General features: G+C 45.7%; 1 protein-coding gene across 9 annotated transcripts in view; it reads left to right on the forward strand.

Annotated features, from left to right (window-relative positions):
- ARHGAP44 (Rho GTPase activating protein 44) overlaps positions 1-13,192 on the forward strand; it is a 188,382-nt gene that overhangs the window by 75,331 nt on the left and 99,859 nt on the right. The gene's annotated exons all lie outside the window — the stretch shown is intronic.

The raw sequence follows: 13,192 nt of genomic DNA on the forward strand, positions 1-13,192 counted from the left end.
GTAACTCTGCCTTTCAAATAAATAAATTAAAAAAAAAATTGTTTCATTTGGATACTGGATTTCAACATCAGTGTATAAGGTAGTAACATTTTCTACCGTGCTGTAAACAATTTATACGTAAAGTAGCAGTCTGTAAGGGTCTCCATTAACCCATATCTTTTTTTTTTAAAGATTTATTTATTTGAAAGTCAAAGTTATACAGAAAGAGAAGAGAGGTAGAGAGACAGAGAGGTCTTCCATCTGCTGGTTCACTCCCCAATTGACTGCAACAGCCAGAGCTGTGCTGATCCAAAGCCAGGAGCTTCTTCCAGGTCTTCCACACAGGTGTAGGGGCCCAAGGACTTGGGTCATTTTCTGCTGCTTTCCCAGGCCATAGCAGAGAGCTGGATCAGAAGTGGAGCAGCCAGGACTTGAACCAGCATCCATATGAGATGCCAGTGCTGCAAGCAGCAGCTTTTCCTGCTATGCCGCAGCACTGGTCCCATACCCATATTTTTGCCATTTGTAATGGTCAGACCTCTACATTTTGGCCACAGTTGAAGGTATATGATGGTATTTCTTTGCAGTTTTAATTTGCATATTTCTCATGACCAGTGAAGTTGACCACAATTTCATTACAATTTACTCTTTTAAAAATGCTTTTATTTAGCCTTTTTACTGTAGAGGTGATTTTTTTTTTCCCCTTCTCGTTGATTGATAGAAATTCTTTGTGTGGTTTGTCAATCCTTCAGTTCTGTTTTCTTCATCTATCTTTTTCCACTGTCCAACTTTCTTTTTTATCATTTTTTAAGGATTTATTTTATTTATGGCAGAGTTACAGAGAAAGAGAGAGGAGGGGGCAGACAGAGAGAGGCCTTCCATCTACTGGTTCACTCCCCAATTGCTTGCAACAACCAGGGATAAGTCAGGTTGAAACTGGAAGCTAGTAACTCAGTCCAGGTCTCCCAGGTGGGTGACAGGAACCCAGACACTGAACCATCACCTGTTGCCTCTCAAAGTTGTATTAGCATGAGTAGAAGTGAGACTCAAACCCAGGTAAACAGACATGGAATGCTGGCATCCCAGCAACTAAGTCAACTCCCATCCCCACACCACTATGTAAATTTTATTTAAAAAATGTTTATTTGGGGGCTGGCATTGTGGCATAGCAGGTTAAGCCACTGCCTGGGATTCTAGTCAAGGCTTCTCTACTTCCAGTCCAGCTTCCTGCTAATGTGCCTGGAAAAGCAGCAGAGGATGGCCCAAGTGCTCAGGCCCCTGCAACCACATGGGAGACCTGGAAGAAACTCCTGGCTCCTGGTTTTGGATCCGCTCAGCTGGCCATTGCAGCCATTTGGGGAGTGAACCAGTGGATGGAAGATTCTCTCTCTTCCCCCCAAACCTGCCCTTTCTCTGTGACTCTGCCTTTTAACTGAATATAAAAATATCTTTAAAAATTTTTCATTTAAAATATGTTTATTTTCATCTACTTGAAAGGCAGAATGACACAAAGAGAGAAATGAAGGTGATGGGGAGAGTGATTGATCTTCCATCTACTGTTTTACTTCCTCGATGTCCACAATAGCCAGGACTGGGCTGTGCCAAAGCCAGGAGCTGCAGGAGTTGGCAACTCCATCCAGGTCTGTCATGGGGGTGGCAAGGACCCAATTACTGGATCCATCATCTGCTGCATCCCAGGATGCCTTAACAGGAAACTGGATTGGAAACAGGGTAGCCCAGACTTGAACTGAGTCTCCAGTGTCAGGTGTGGGTGTCCTAAGCAGGGGCTCAATCTGCTGCACCTCGACACCCACCCCTCCATGTACATTTTAAATTCAGCTGGTTAAATTTTCTTTTAAAGTCCTTTTTAAGATTTTGATTGAGATTATGTTGATACAAAGAGAACTAACATCTTTACAACAATTAAATTTCCCACGCATAAATACATATATTTCCCTTTATTGTCTTTCACTAGTTTTTAAATTTTTCTCCATAGAGATATTGCCCATCATTTCTTAAAGTTATTCCAAGTTTCTTTGCTTTGTTAAATTCTTTTTTAAAATGAAGTTTTCTGAGTATTTACTGGATATATTAATTTTGTTGTATTGATCTGACATCCAGTCACGCTTCTAAACTTTCATTATTTATAATAATTTCTGTCGATTACTTTGGATTTTCCTTGTGGAAAAACACACAATTATCTAATAATGTTAGGTCTGGATCTTCTTTTTCTTCCTTGCTTATTGGAGCTGGGTAGACAGTGATAGTGGTAACCTTTGTCCTTTTCTTGATTATAAAGGAAATGTTTTAAGCTTGTTTCCACTAAGAATAGTGTTTTATAGATACTTTTGAAAGTGAAGTTAAGAAATTTCTTTGTATTTTTTCATCAGGCATTGAATTATAACTACCTTGTCTGCATTTTGAGAGAATCTTGGTTTAATTCCCTAATTTGTCAATGTGATTAATTACACTTACAGGTTTCTAAAAAACTCTTACATTCTAGCAATTAATCTAACGTGTTCATAATGAGCTAATTTATGTTGTTTAGCATTTTCTGTCATTGTTAATATATGAGAATGGTCTATAATTTCCCTTGTGCTGTCCTTTTCTGGTTTTGGTGTCTCCTAGTATGAGTTGCACTGTGGTGCTTCTTTTTTAAAGAATTTTGTGAGGTTGGAAGGAAACATTTCTTGAAAATTTACCTGCAAAACATCCTGGTTTCCTATTTTGTTTTTGGAAAATATGTTTAATTACTGGTTTATTTTCTTTAATGTTTATAGATATGTTCAAACTTCCTATTTATTCTTGAGTCAAGTTTGGGTTGCTTTTATTTTTGTAAGTATTTAACTGCTTTGTCTAAATGTTCAAGTAATATTGTTCTTAAGTTTCATCTATCTTTTTAATCTATGCATCATGTTTATACTCTATGAATAATTCCTATTATTAATCTGCTCCTTCTCTCATTTTTTCCTGAGTAAATATTGTAGAGGTTTGCTCTTTTGTTAGTCTTTTCAAAGAATTGATTTTCGTATTTACGGATTTCTTTCTTTTATTACTTTCTTCTCATTGCTTCTTTGCCTTTTGGCTAAGATCAAGTGTATTATTTTCCTCTTATTTATTGAAGTTTAATCTGTTTATATTTTTCTACTTTTCAAATATTTTCAACCACTCTTCTAATATAAGCAATTAAGTTCTTGTTTTTTCCTGAGTATCACTTTGTTATCATTTAATGTATAATATTTTCATAGATTTTTTTTTTTGACAGGCAGAGTGGACAGAGAGAGAGAGACAGAGAGAAAGGTCTTCCTTTTACCGTTGGTTCACCCCCCAATTGCCACTGTGGCCGGTGCGCTGCGGCTGGCGCACCGCATTGATCCGAAGCCAGGAGCCAGTGCTTCTCCTGGTCTCCCATGGGGTGCAGGGCCCAAACACTTGGGCCATCCTCCACTGCACTCCCTGGCCACAGCAGAGAGCTGGACTGGAAGAGGAGCAACCAGGACAGAATCCGGCGCTCTGACCGGGACTAGAATCTGGGGTGCCGGTGCCACAGGTGGAGGATTAGCCTATTGAGCCGTGGTGCCAGCCCTCATAGATTTTTAATTCTAAATATTTTAAATGTCTAACAGCCATTCTTTTTGACCCATGAGCTGTTTTAAAGTGTTTCAAAGTTCCAATATTTTAAATTTTTTTTAGAATTTATTTGTTTGAAAGAATTAGAGAGATACAGAGACAGAGACAGAGACAGAGAGAGATTTTCCATGTGGTGGTTCACTCCTCAGATGTCTGCAGGTTGGGCCAGGCTGAAGCCAGGAGCTTCATTCAGATCTCCCATGTGGGTACGGAGGGTGCCATCTTCCACTGCTTTCCCAGGCACATTAGCAGGAAGCTGGTTTGGAAGTGCAGCAGCAGGGACTCAAACTGGCACCCATAAGGGATGTTGGTGTCACAGGCTGCAGCTTTACCCACTATGCCATGGTGCCAACTCCCTCAAAGTTCTAATTTTTAAAACATTTGTTATTTATTTCAACCCAATTTCTTTGGGATCAGAAAACATTATCTGTGAGACATTTGCCCTTGGATATTTGTTGAGCTGTGCTTTGCAGGCTTAGTAAGTGGTTTATTTTGGAAATGAAACCTGGCTTGTATGAGATTTCCTATTCTTTAAGATTAGAGTCAGAGTTCATTTATGGCTATTGAATCTTGCTACCATATTTTTCAGTATCTCTGTGTCTTTACTAATTTTTTAAGATACTTATTTATTTGAGAGGTAGAGTTATAGACAGTGAGAGGGAGAGACAGAGAGAAAGGTGTTTCATCCACTGGTTTACTCCCCAAATGGCCACAACGGCTGGAGCTGAGCTGATCTGAAGCCAGGAGCTTCATTCAAGTCTCCCACGTGGGTGCAGGGGCCCAAGCACTTGGGCCTTCTTCCACTGCTTTCCCAGGCACATTAGCAGGAAGCTGGATAAGAAGTGGGACTTAAACCAGTGCCCATATGGGATGCTGACGTTACAGGTGGTGGATAAACACAGTAGGCCACAACGCCAGCCCCACTTTGTTCATTTTTTTTATTACTTTACTCACTGCCATTTTTCCCCTTGTTTTCAGTCATTGAGTTTTTTATTATTTTGCCTGCGTATACTCTATTGGTGCTCTTTTAGTGATACCCTTGAATACCCTAAAAATGTAGCTTATTAAAAATCTAAATTATTATTTTGACTTCTCTAAAGAGCAATACTAGGACTTTAGAATAATTTCAAGTAACAGAATCAATAACTTGTGGACATACTCTTAATTTTCAGTGAACTTTTGGAATATTTCTCTTTGTCTTGCATATGGAGCTCAGAATACTCAACTGCAGGCACCTCTCCTCCTTGTCTTACACGGTATTACTTTTTAGTATCTCAGCTCTGTTGGGGTCTTAAGCCTGAGACTGGCCCCTGACCAGCAGGGGGCAGTACAAGCACTCCCCGACAAGGTGAGTGGGAGAGGTAAGATTGATGGGTCAAGCACACCGCAGCAAGCACCCGTGAGTTCTGTTGAAGCAGGAACTGCTTTATTGAGGAAGTGTACAGGCTTATAAAGCTTACGAAAGACATGCGCAGTAGGGGAGCCAATCAGCGAAAAGGTCATGCAGGCGTGGGTGGACCACGCACAGGGGCATCTTAAGCAAGGTATAGGGATCATGTACTGTTCACGTGTCCGGAACTAAATTGGACCTATCCCTGCAGGTGGCCCGATCTCCCGTGGTTTAACCGCAGTGGCCGCAGACACGCTCCCTGAACATCCGCAAGGCGCCATGTTTTTTTTTTGTTTGTTTGTTTGTTTGTTTTTATTTAATGAGCATAAATTTCCAAAGTACAGCTTATGGATTACAATAGCTTCCTCCCCCCCCCCCCGTAACTTCCCTCCCACCCACAACGTTCCCCTCTCTCACTCCCTCTCTCCCTCCCCTTCACATCAAGATTAATTTTCAATTATCGTTATATACAGAAGATCAATTTAGCGTATATTAAGCGAAGATTTCCACATTTTGCTCCCACACAGAAACACAAAGTGTAAAATACTATTTGAGTACTATTTATAGCATTAAACACCTAAGAGTAATTGTGTATTAATTACAGAGTTCAACCAATAGTTTTAAGTAGAATATAAAATGCAACTTTTGTATTGTTGTGGCTTCCCCCCCCAACTTCCCTCCCTCCCGTGGCCCTCCCCTCACCCACTCCCTCTCCCATCCCGCCCTTCATCACGTTTCATTTTCAATTACCTTCATATACTGAAGATCAACTTAGTATATACTAAGCAGGGATTTCAACAGGTTGCACTCACACAACCAAACCAGGTATAGGGTATTTGACTAGTAGTGTTGTTTTTGAGTTTCATAGTTAAACACATTAAGGACAGAGATCCTGCATGGGGAGCATGAACCCAGTGACTCCCGTTGTTGATTTAACAATTGGCACTCTTATTTATGATGTCAGCAATCACCTGAGACTCTTGCTATGAGCTCTCTAGGCTATGGAAGCCCCTTGAGTTCACCAACTCTGAATTTGTTTAGTCAAGGCCATATCACAGTGGAGGTTCCTTCCTCCCTTCAGAGAAAGACGAGGTGCCATGTTGTTAGGGACTATTTTAGGCAATGCCCAATACAGCTCTATGTTTGAAAAATATTTTTTTGATTCTTCAAATTTATATAATCTAAAATCTTTCCTTTTTTGTAGGCTTTCATGAATTTTAAGGTGTGTTTGGATTTGTGTAATCACCACAGACAAAATATAAAACAATTCTCTGACCTCATGCCAACCCTCTGTAGTCAACCCTCTATCCAGTTGCTGTCACCATGGCTTTAGCTTTTCCAGAATGGCGTGGAGATGGAATCGGTGTGTCTGTAGCCTTTTGAGAGTGGTGTTTTATATACAGCGTGATGCCGATACCCCATTCCTATTCATTGCTTGGTAGCCTATCATATAGAAATCCTGCTGTTGGTTCACCAGTTCACCTATTGCACGGCATTTGGGTTGCTGGCATATTTTGAGTTTTACAAATAAAGCCTTATGAACATTCACAAGGGGTTTTGTATGTTTTTTTTTAAGCATACATTTTCATTTCTCTGCAGTAGCTTTGCCAAGTCATGGCCATTGTATGCGCAAGTTTCTAATCAACTGCGCACTGTCAGACTGCTTTCTGCAGTGACGATCGCATTTTGTACTGCCCAATCGCCAGTAATATGTGAGAGCGCCGTTATTCCATATGGGTGTGTGTGTGTGTGTGTTTGTGTGTGTGGCTGTTCTAATACTTGCATCTCATTTTTCTATTAATTTTTATTACCTTTGTGGATACGAATGTTGGTCATCTTTTCTAATGCTTATTTCCTTTATCTTCTTTGCTAAAGTTTCTATTCAGAATTTTTTGGCTGGTTTTTTAATAGAATTTTTTTCTTACTGTTGAGTTTCAGAGTTCTGGACATATTTTGGATACAGTTCTTTTATCGTATATGTGATTTTCAAATATTTCATCTCTCTTTGTAGGTTGTCTTTGCATCTTTTAATAGTATCTTTCACAGAGCAAAAGCTTTCAATTTTGAGGGAGTCTGCTTCACATTTTTTTTCTTTTGTGAATCATGCTTTTGATGTCATATCTAAGAACCCAATACTTATACCAAGGCCACAGATAGTTTCTCCAGAAACTTCATAATTTTTTGTTTTTTATTGTAATCTGTGATATGCTTATGAATTAATTTTTACATGTGATGTAAAAGTAGGCCAGGGTTCTTTTTATTTGTTTATTTGAAAGGCAGATTGACAGAGACAGAAAGAAAGAGAGTGAGAGAGAGGTCTTCCATCCATTGGTTCACTCCCCAAAAGGCCACAACAGCCAAGGCTGGGCCAGGCCAAAGCCAGGAGCTAGGAACTCCATCCTCGTCAACCACCTGGGTGGCAAGGGAAAAGCACTTGTCCATCTTTCGGTGCCTTCCCCGGTGCGTTGACAGGAAGGTAGGGGGTCGGCACTGTGGCATAGCGGGTAAAGCCACCACCTGTGGTGCCAGCATCCCATCTGGGCACCAGTTCAAGTCCCAGTTGCTCCAGTTCTGATACAGCTCTCTGCTAATGTGCCTGGAAAAGCAACAGAAGGTGGCTGAAGTGTTTGGGCTCCTGCACCCTTGTGGGAGACCCAGAGGAAGCTCCTGCCTTCTGAGTAACTCCATTATAGCCATTTGGGGAATAAACCAGGGGTTGGAAGATCTCTCTCTCTCTCTCTAGCTCTGCCTTTCAAATAAATAAATAAATCTTTAAAACAAAAACCAGAAGCAGGAAGGTAACTCAGAAGCAGAGCAGCTGGGCCTTAAACCAGCTTAACCCACTGCACCATGTCGCCAGCCCCTGGACACAGGATTCTAGGTTGATACTTGTTTCCTTCCAACACTTACAAGGGGTGTGCCCATTCCTTCTGGTCTCTGGGCTTTCCCTGAGAAGTTTGCAGGCATTCTAATTTGCTTCTCCTACAGTATCCATTCTTTATCTCTGCCTTCAAGATTTGTCTCTAGTTTTCAGAAGGTTGTCTGTGGTGAGTCTTGGTGAAGATTTCTTTGTTTATCGTCTTTGGGGTTTGCTCAACTTTTTAAATGTGAGAGTTTGTATTTTTTGGCAAATTTGGGAAGTTTTTAGCTATTCTTTGAATTTTTTTTAGCATATATTCTTTTTCTTTTTATGGGACTCTGATGACATAAATATTTGATCTTTTGTGATAGTCCCACAGGCCTCTGAAGCTTTTTATGTTGGTCGATTGGTTGAGTTGGTCTATTTTCGTTGTTATTCAGACTGGGAAATTTCCATTGTGCTGGCTTCCAGCTCACTGGTTCTTTTTTCTGTCCCCTCCATTTGGCCATTGAATCCATCCACTGAGGTTTTCAAATTTTGATTCTGGTGTTTTTCAGTTCTAACATTTTCATGTATTTCTTCTTTATACCTTCTGTTTCTTGTATGAGACTCTTTTTTTATTCATTTAAATATGTTCATAACTGTATATTAGTCTTTATTTTTAATTTTTTTATTTTTTGACAGGCAGAGTGGACAGTGAGAGAGAGAAACAGAGAGAAAGGTCTTCCTTTGCCGTTGGTTCACCCTCCAATGGCCGCCACGGCCAGCGCACTGCACTGATCCGATGGCAGGAGCCAGGTACTTATCCTGGTCTCCAATGTGGGTACAGGGCCCAAGGACTTGGGCCATCCTCCACAGCACTCCTGGGCCACAGCAGAGAGCTGGCCTGGAAGAGGGGCAACCGGGACAGAATCCGGCGCCCGACCGGGACTAGAACCTGGTGTGCCGGCTCCGCAAGGCGGAGGATTAGCCTAGTGAGCCACGGCGCCGGCCTAGAGTCTTTGTCAAAGAATCCTAATAGGCATCTACTAATTTAAGAAAAAGATGCATTTTATTTATTGAAAGAATTAGAGGGAGAGACAAAGAGACAGAGATTGTCCATCTACTGGTCTATTCCCCTAGTGCCTGCGATGGCTAGGGCTGGTCCAGGCCAAAGCCAGGAGCCTAGAACTCCCTCCTCGTATCCCATATAGGTGCAGGGGATCATATACTTGGGCCATCTTCTGCTGCTTTCCCAAGCTCATTAGTGTGGAGCTGGATCAGAAATGGAGCAGATGGGATGCAAACCAGCACTCATGGGTTGCCAGTGTCACAGGTGGCAGCTTAACCTGCTGCACCACAATGCTGGCCCCTATTGTTTTTTTTTTAAATTCAATTATTTTCTGATTCTTGGTGAGTGCAATTTTTTAATTGAAATTATTTTTTTAAAAGATTTATTTATTTATTTATTGGAGAGGAAGAGTTACAAACAGTGAAAGGGAGAGATAGAGAGAAAGGTCTTCCATCCACTGGTTCACTCCCCAAATGGCAACAATGGCCAGAGATGGGCTGATCCAAAGCCAGGATCCAGGAGCTTCTTCGGGGTCTCCCACATAGGTGCAGGGGCCCAAGCACTTGGGCCATCTTCTACTGCTTTCCCAGGCCATACCTGGGAGATGGATTGGAGGAGGAGAAGCCAGGACTAGAATTGGTGCCCATATAGGATGCCAGCAGGTGGGGTATTAACCAACTGCACCACAGTGCTGCCCCCCGACTTTATTTATTTTTTCTTTATCCAAAAAATTTTTTATTTTGGTTTTAACGGGAAAAGCATTAGATGGATTTGGTCTTAGACAATGAGACAAAAACACAAAATGGTGGCCGGCGCCGCGACTCACTAGGCTAATCCTCTGCCTTGTGGAGCCGGCACACCAGGTTCTAGTCCCGGTCGGGGCGCCGGATTCTGTCCCGGTTGCCCCTTTTCCAGACCAGCTCTCTGCTGTGGCCCGGGAGTGCAGTGGAGGATGGCCCAAGTGCTTGGGCCCTGTACCCGCATTGGAGACCAGGATAAGTACCTGGCTCCTGCCATCGGATCAGTGCAGTGCGCTGGCCATGGTGGCCATTGGAGGGTGAACCAATGGCAAAAGGAAGACCTTTCTCTCTGTCTCTCTCTTTCTCTCACTGTCCACTCTGCATGTCAAAACACACACACACACACACACACACACACACACACACAGTGGTTTTTGAGTCACAAAATGACATTTATGTCACAAAATGACATTGAGCACACATTTTTCTCCACTCTTTCTAGAAAAAAAAAAAAAACAGTGAGTAATCAATGCTGGAGAAAATCTTCTTTAACAATAATGGTATATTGAGCTATTTTTTATTTATTTTTTAATGTTTTAAAGGTTTTTTCTTTATTTGAGAGGTAGAGTTACAGTGAGAGGGAGAGACAGAGAGAAAGGCTTTGCTTCCATTGGTTCACTCCCAGTTGGCCGCAATGACCAGAGCTGCACCAATCCAAAGCCAAGAGCCAGGTGCTTCTTCTCAGTCTCCCATGCGGGTGCATGGCCCAAGCACTTGGGTCATCCTCCACTGCCTTCTTGGGCCACAGCAGAGAGCCGGACTGGAAGAGGAGCAACCGGGACAGAACTGGCGCCCCAATCGGGACTAAAACCCAGAGTGCCAGTGCTGCAGGCAGAGGATTAACCTAGTGAGCCAGGGCACCAGTCTATTATATTTAAATATTAAATTTTGATGAATATGCACTCACTACGTTTGTTACCGTTGTCCAATCCGCGATCAGTGTTTAACCCATATTTATTAATTGGCTGTTTTGGAGCAACTTGAGTGATGGCAATATCTTTTTCATGCTTCTTTTTTTTTTTTTTTTTTTTTAAGTGTACACAGAACCTAATACATTTATTGCAACCCTAGGAAGCAAACTGAGGAAGGCTCAAAAAGGAAAACAATGAGTAAGAACAGAAAGGATAAAGAAGCGGAAGGTCAGGCTGTCACATTTCGTGCTGTTTAATCCCAGGTAGAGCAGTCAGTTTGAAGTCACTGAACTTGAAGGTTTGCTATGAAGGTGTGTAAAACCCTGAGAAGGCATTATTAGACTTTTCCTTTTTGTACAAGATTCCAAATAAATTTTGGTTAAATAAGCTTGCAATTAGCAGTTACATATGCAGCGACATGTCATGGATTGAGCTGTGCAAACAGTATAAATACTGAAGGGCTCTGGAAGAGAAGCAGAGTGAACCTGAAGCAGAGAGCGCACCGAGGGTCTCCCGCCAAGCAGAGAGAACAGAGTGAGGGTCTCCTCCTGAGCAGAGCACATAGCAAGGGTCTCCTCCCCCCCAGCAGAGCGCACAGCGAGGGTCTCCCCCCCAGCGGAGCACACAGCGAGGGTCCCCCCCCAGCAGAGCGCACAGTGAGGGCCCCCCCAGTGGAGCACACAGCGAGGGTCTCCCCCCCAGCGGAGCATACAGCGAGGGTCCCCCCCAGTGGAGCACACAGCGAGGGTCCCCCCCCCAGCAGAGCGCACAGTGAGGGCCCCCCCCAGTGGAGCACACAGCGAGGGTCCCCCCCAGCAGAGAGAACACAGCGAGGATCTCCCCCCAGTAGAGAGAACACAGCAAGGATCTCCCCCCAGCAGAGAGAACACAGTGAGGGTCCCCCCAGCAGAGAGAACACAGCGAGGGTCTCCTCCTAGAGCAGAGAGAACACAGCGAGGGTCTCCCCCCAGCAGAGACAACACAGTGAGGGTCCCCCCCCAGCGGAGCACACAGCGAGGGCCCCCCAGCAGAGTGCACAACGAGGGTCTCCCCCCAGCAGAGAGAACACCGTGAGGGTCTCCCCCCAGCGGAGCACACAGTGAGGGTCTCCCCCCAGCAGAGCGCACAGCGAGGGTCCCCCCCCGAGCAGAGAGAACACAGGGAGGGTCTCCTCCCCCAGCGGAGCACACAGCGAGGATCCCCCCCCCAGCAGAGTGCACAACGAGGGTCCCCCCCCCAGCGGAGCACACAGCGAGGGTCCCCCCCAGCAGAGTGCACAGCGAGGGTCTCCTCCTAGAGCAGAGAGAACACAGTGAGGATCTCCCCCCAGCAGAGAGAACACAGTGAGGGTCCCCCCAGCAGAGAGAACACAGCGAGGGTCTCCTCCTAGAGCAGAGAGAACACAGCGAGGGTCTCCCCCCAGCAGAGACAACACAGTGAGGGTCCCCCCCCAGCGGAGCACACAGCGAGGGCCCCCCCCAGCAGAGTGCACAACGAGGGTCTCCCCCAGCAGAGAGAACACCGTGAGGGTCTCCCCCCAGCGGAGCACACAGTGAGGGTCTCCCCCCAGCAGAGCGCACAGCGAGGGTCCCCCCCGAGCAGAGAGAACACAGGGAGGGTCTCCTCCCCCAGCGGAGCACACAGCGAGGATCCCCCCCCAGCAGAGTGCACAACGAGGGTCCCCCCCCCAGTGGAGCACACAGCGAGGGTCCCCCCCAGCAGAGTGCACAGCGAGGGTCTCCTCCTAGAGCAGAGAGAACACAGTGAGGATCTCCCCCCAGCAGAGAGAACACAGCGAGGGTCTCCCCCCCAGCAGAGAGAACACAGCGAGGGTCCCCCCCCCAGCAGAGTGCACAGCGAGGGTCCCCCCCCAGCAGAGAGAACACAGCGAGGGTCTCCCCCAGTGGAGCACACAGTGAGGGTCTCCCCCCCAGCGGAGCACACAGCGAAGGTCCCCCCCCAGCGGAGCACACAGCGAGGCCCCCCCCCAGCAGAGTGCACAATGAGGGTCTCCCCCCAGCAGAGAGAACACAGCGAGGGTCTCCCCCCAGCAGAGAGAACACAGCGAGGGTCCCCCCACCAGTGGAGCACACAGTGAGGTCCTCCCCCCCAGCAGAGAGAACACAGCGAGGGTCCCCCCCCGAGCAGAGCACACAGCGAGGGTCTCCCCCCCAGCGGAGCACACAGTGAGGGTCCCCCCCCAGCAGAGTGCACAGTGAGGGTCTCCTCCTAGAGCAGAGAGAACACAGTGAGGGTCTCCCCCCAGCAGAGAGAACACAGCGAGGGTTCCCCCCCCCAAGCAGAGCGTACAGCGAGGGTCTCCCCCCAGCAGAGAGAACACAGGGAGGGTCTCCCCCCAGCGGAGCACACAGCGAGGCCCTCCCCCCAGCAGAGCGCACAGCGAGGGTCTCCCCCCAGCGGAGCACACAGCGAGGCCCTCCCCCCAGCAGAGCGCACAGCGAGGGTCTCCCCCCAGCAGAGAGAACACAGCGAGGGTCCCCCCCCCCAAGCAGAGCGTACAGCGAGGGTCTCCCCCCAGCAGAGAGAACACAGCGAGGGTCTCCCCCCAGT

This window comes from Oryctolagus cuniculus, chromosome 17 (assembly GCF_051225735.1).
Source record: "Oryctolagus cuniculus isolate XC-2025 breed Fujian yellow rabbit chromosome 17, ASM5122573v1, whole genome shotgun sequence".
Lineage (NCBI taxonomy): Eukaryota > Metazoa > Chordata > Mammalia > Lagomorpha > Leporidae > Oryctolagus > Oryctolagus cuniculus.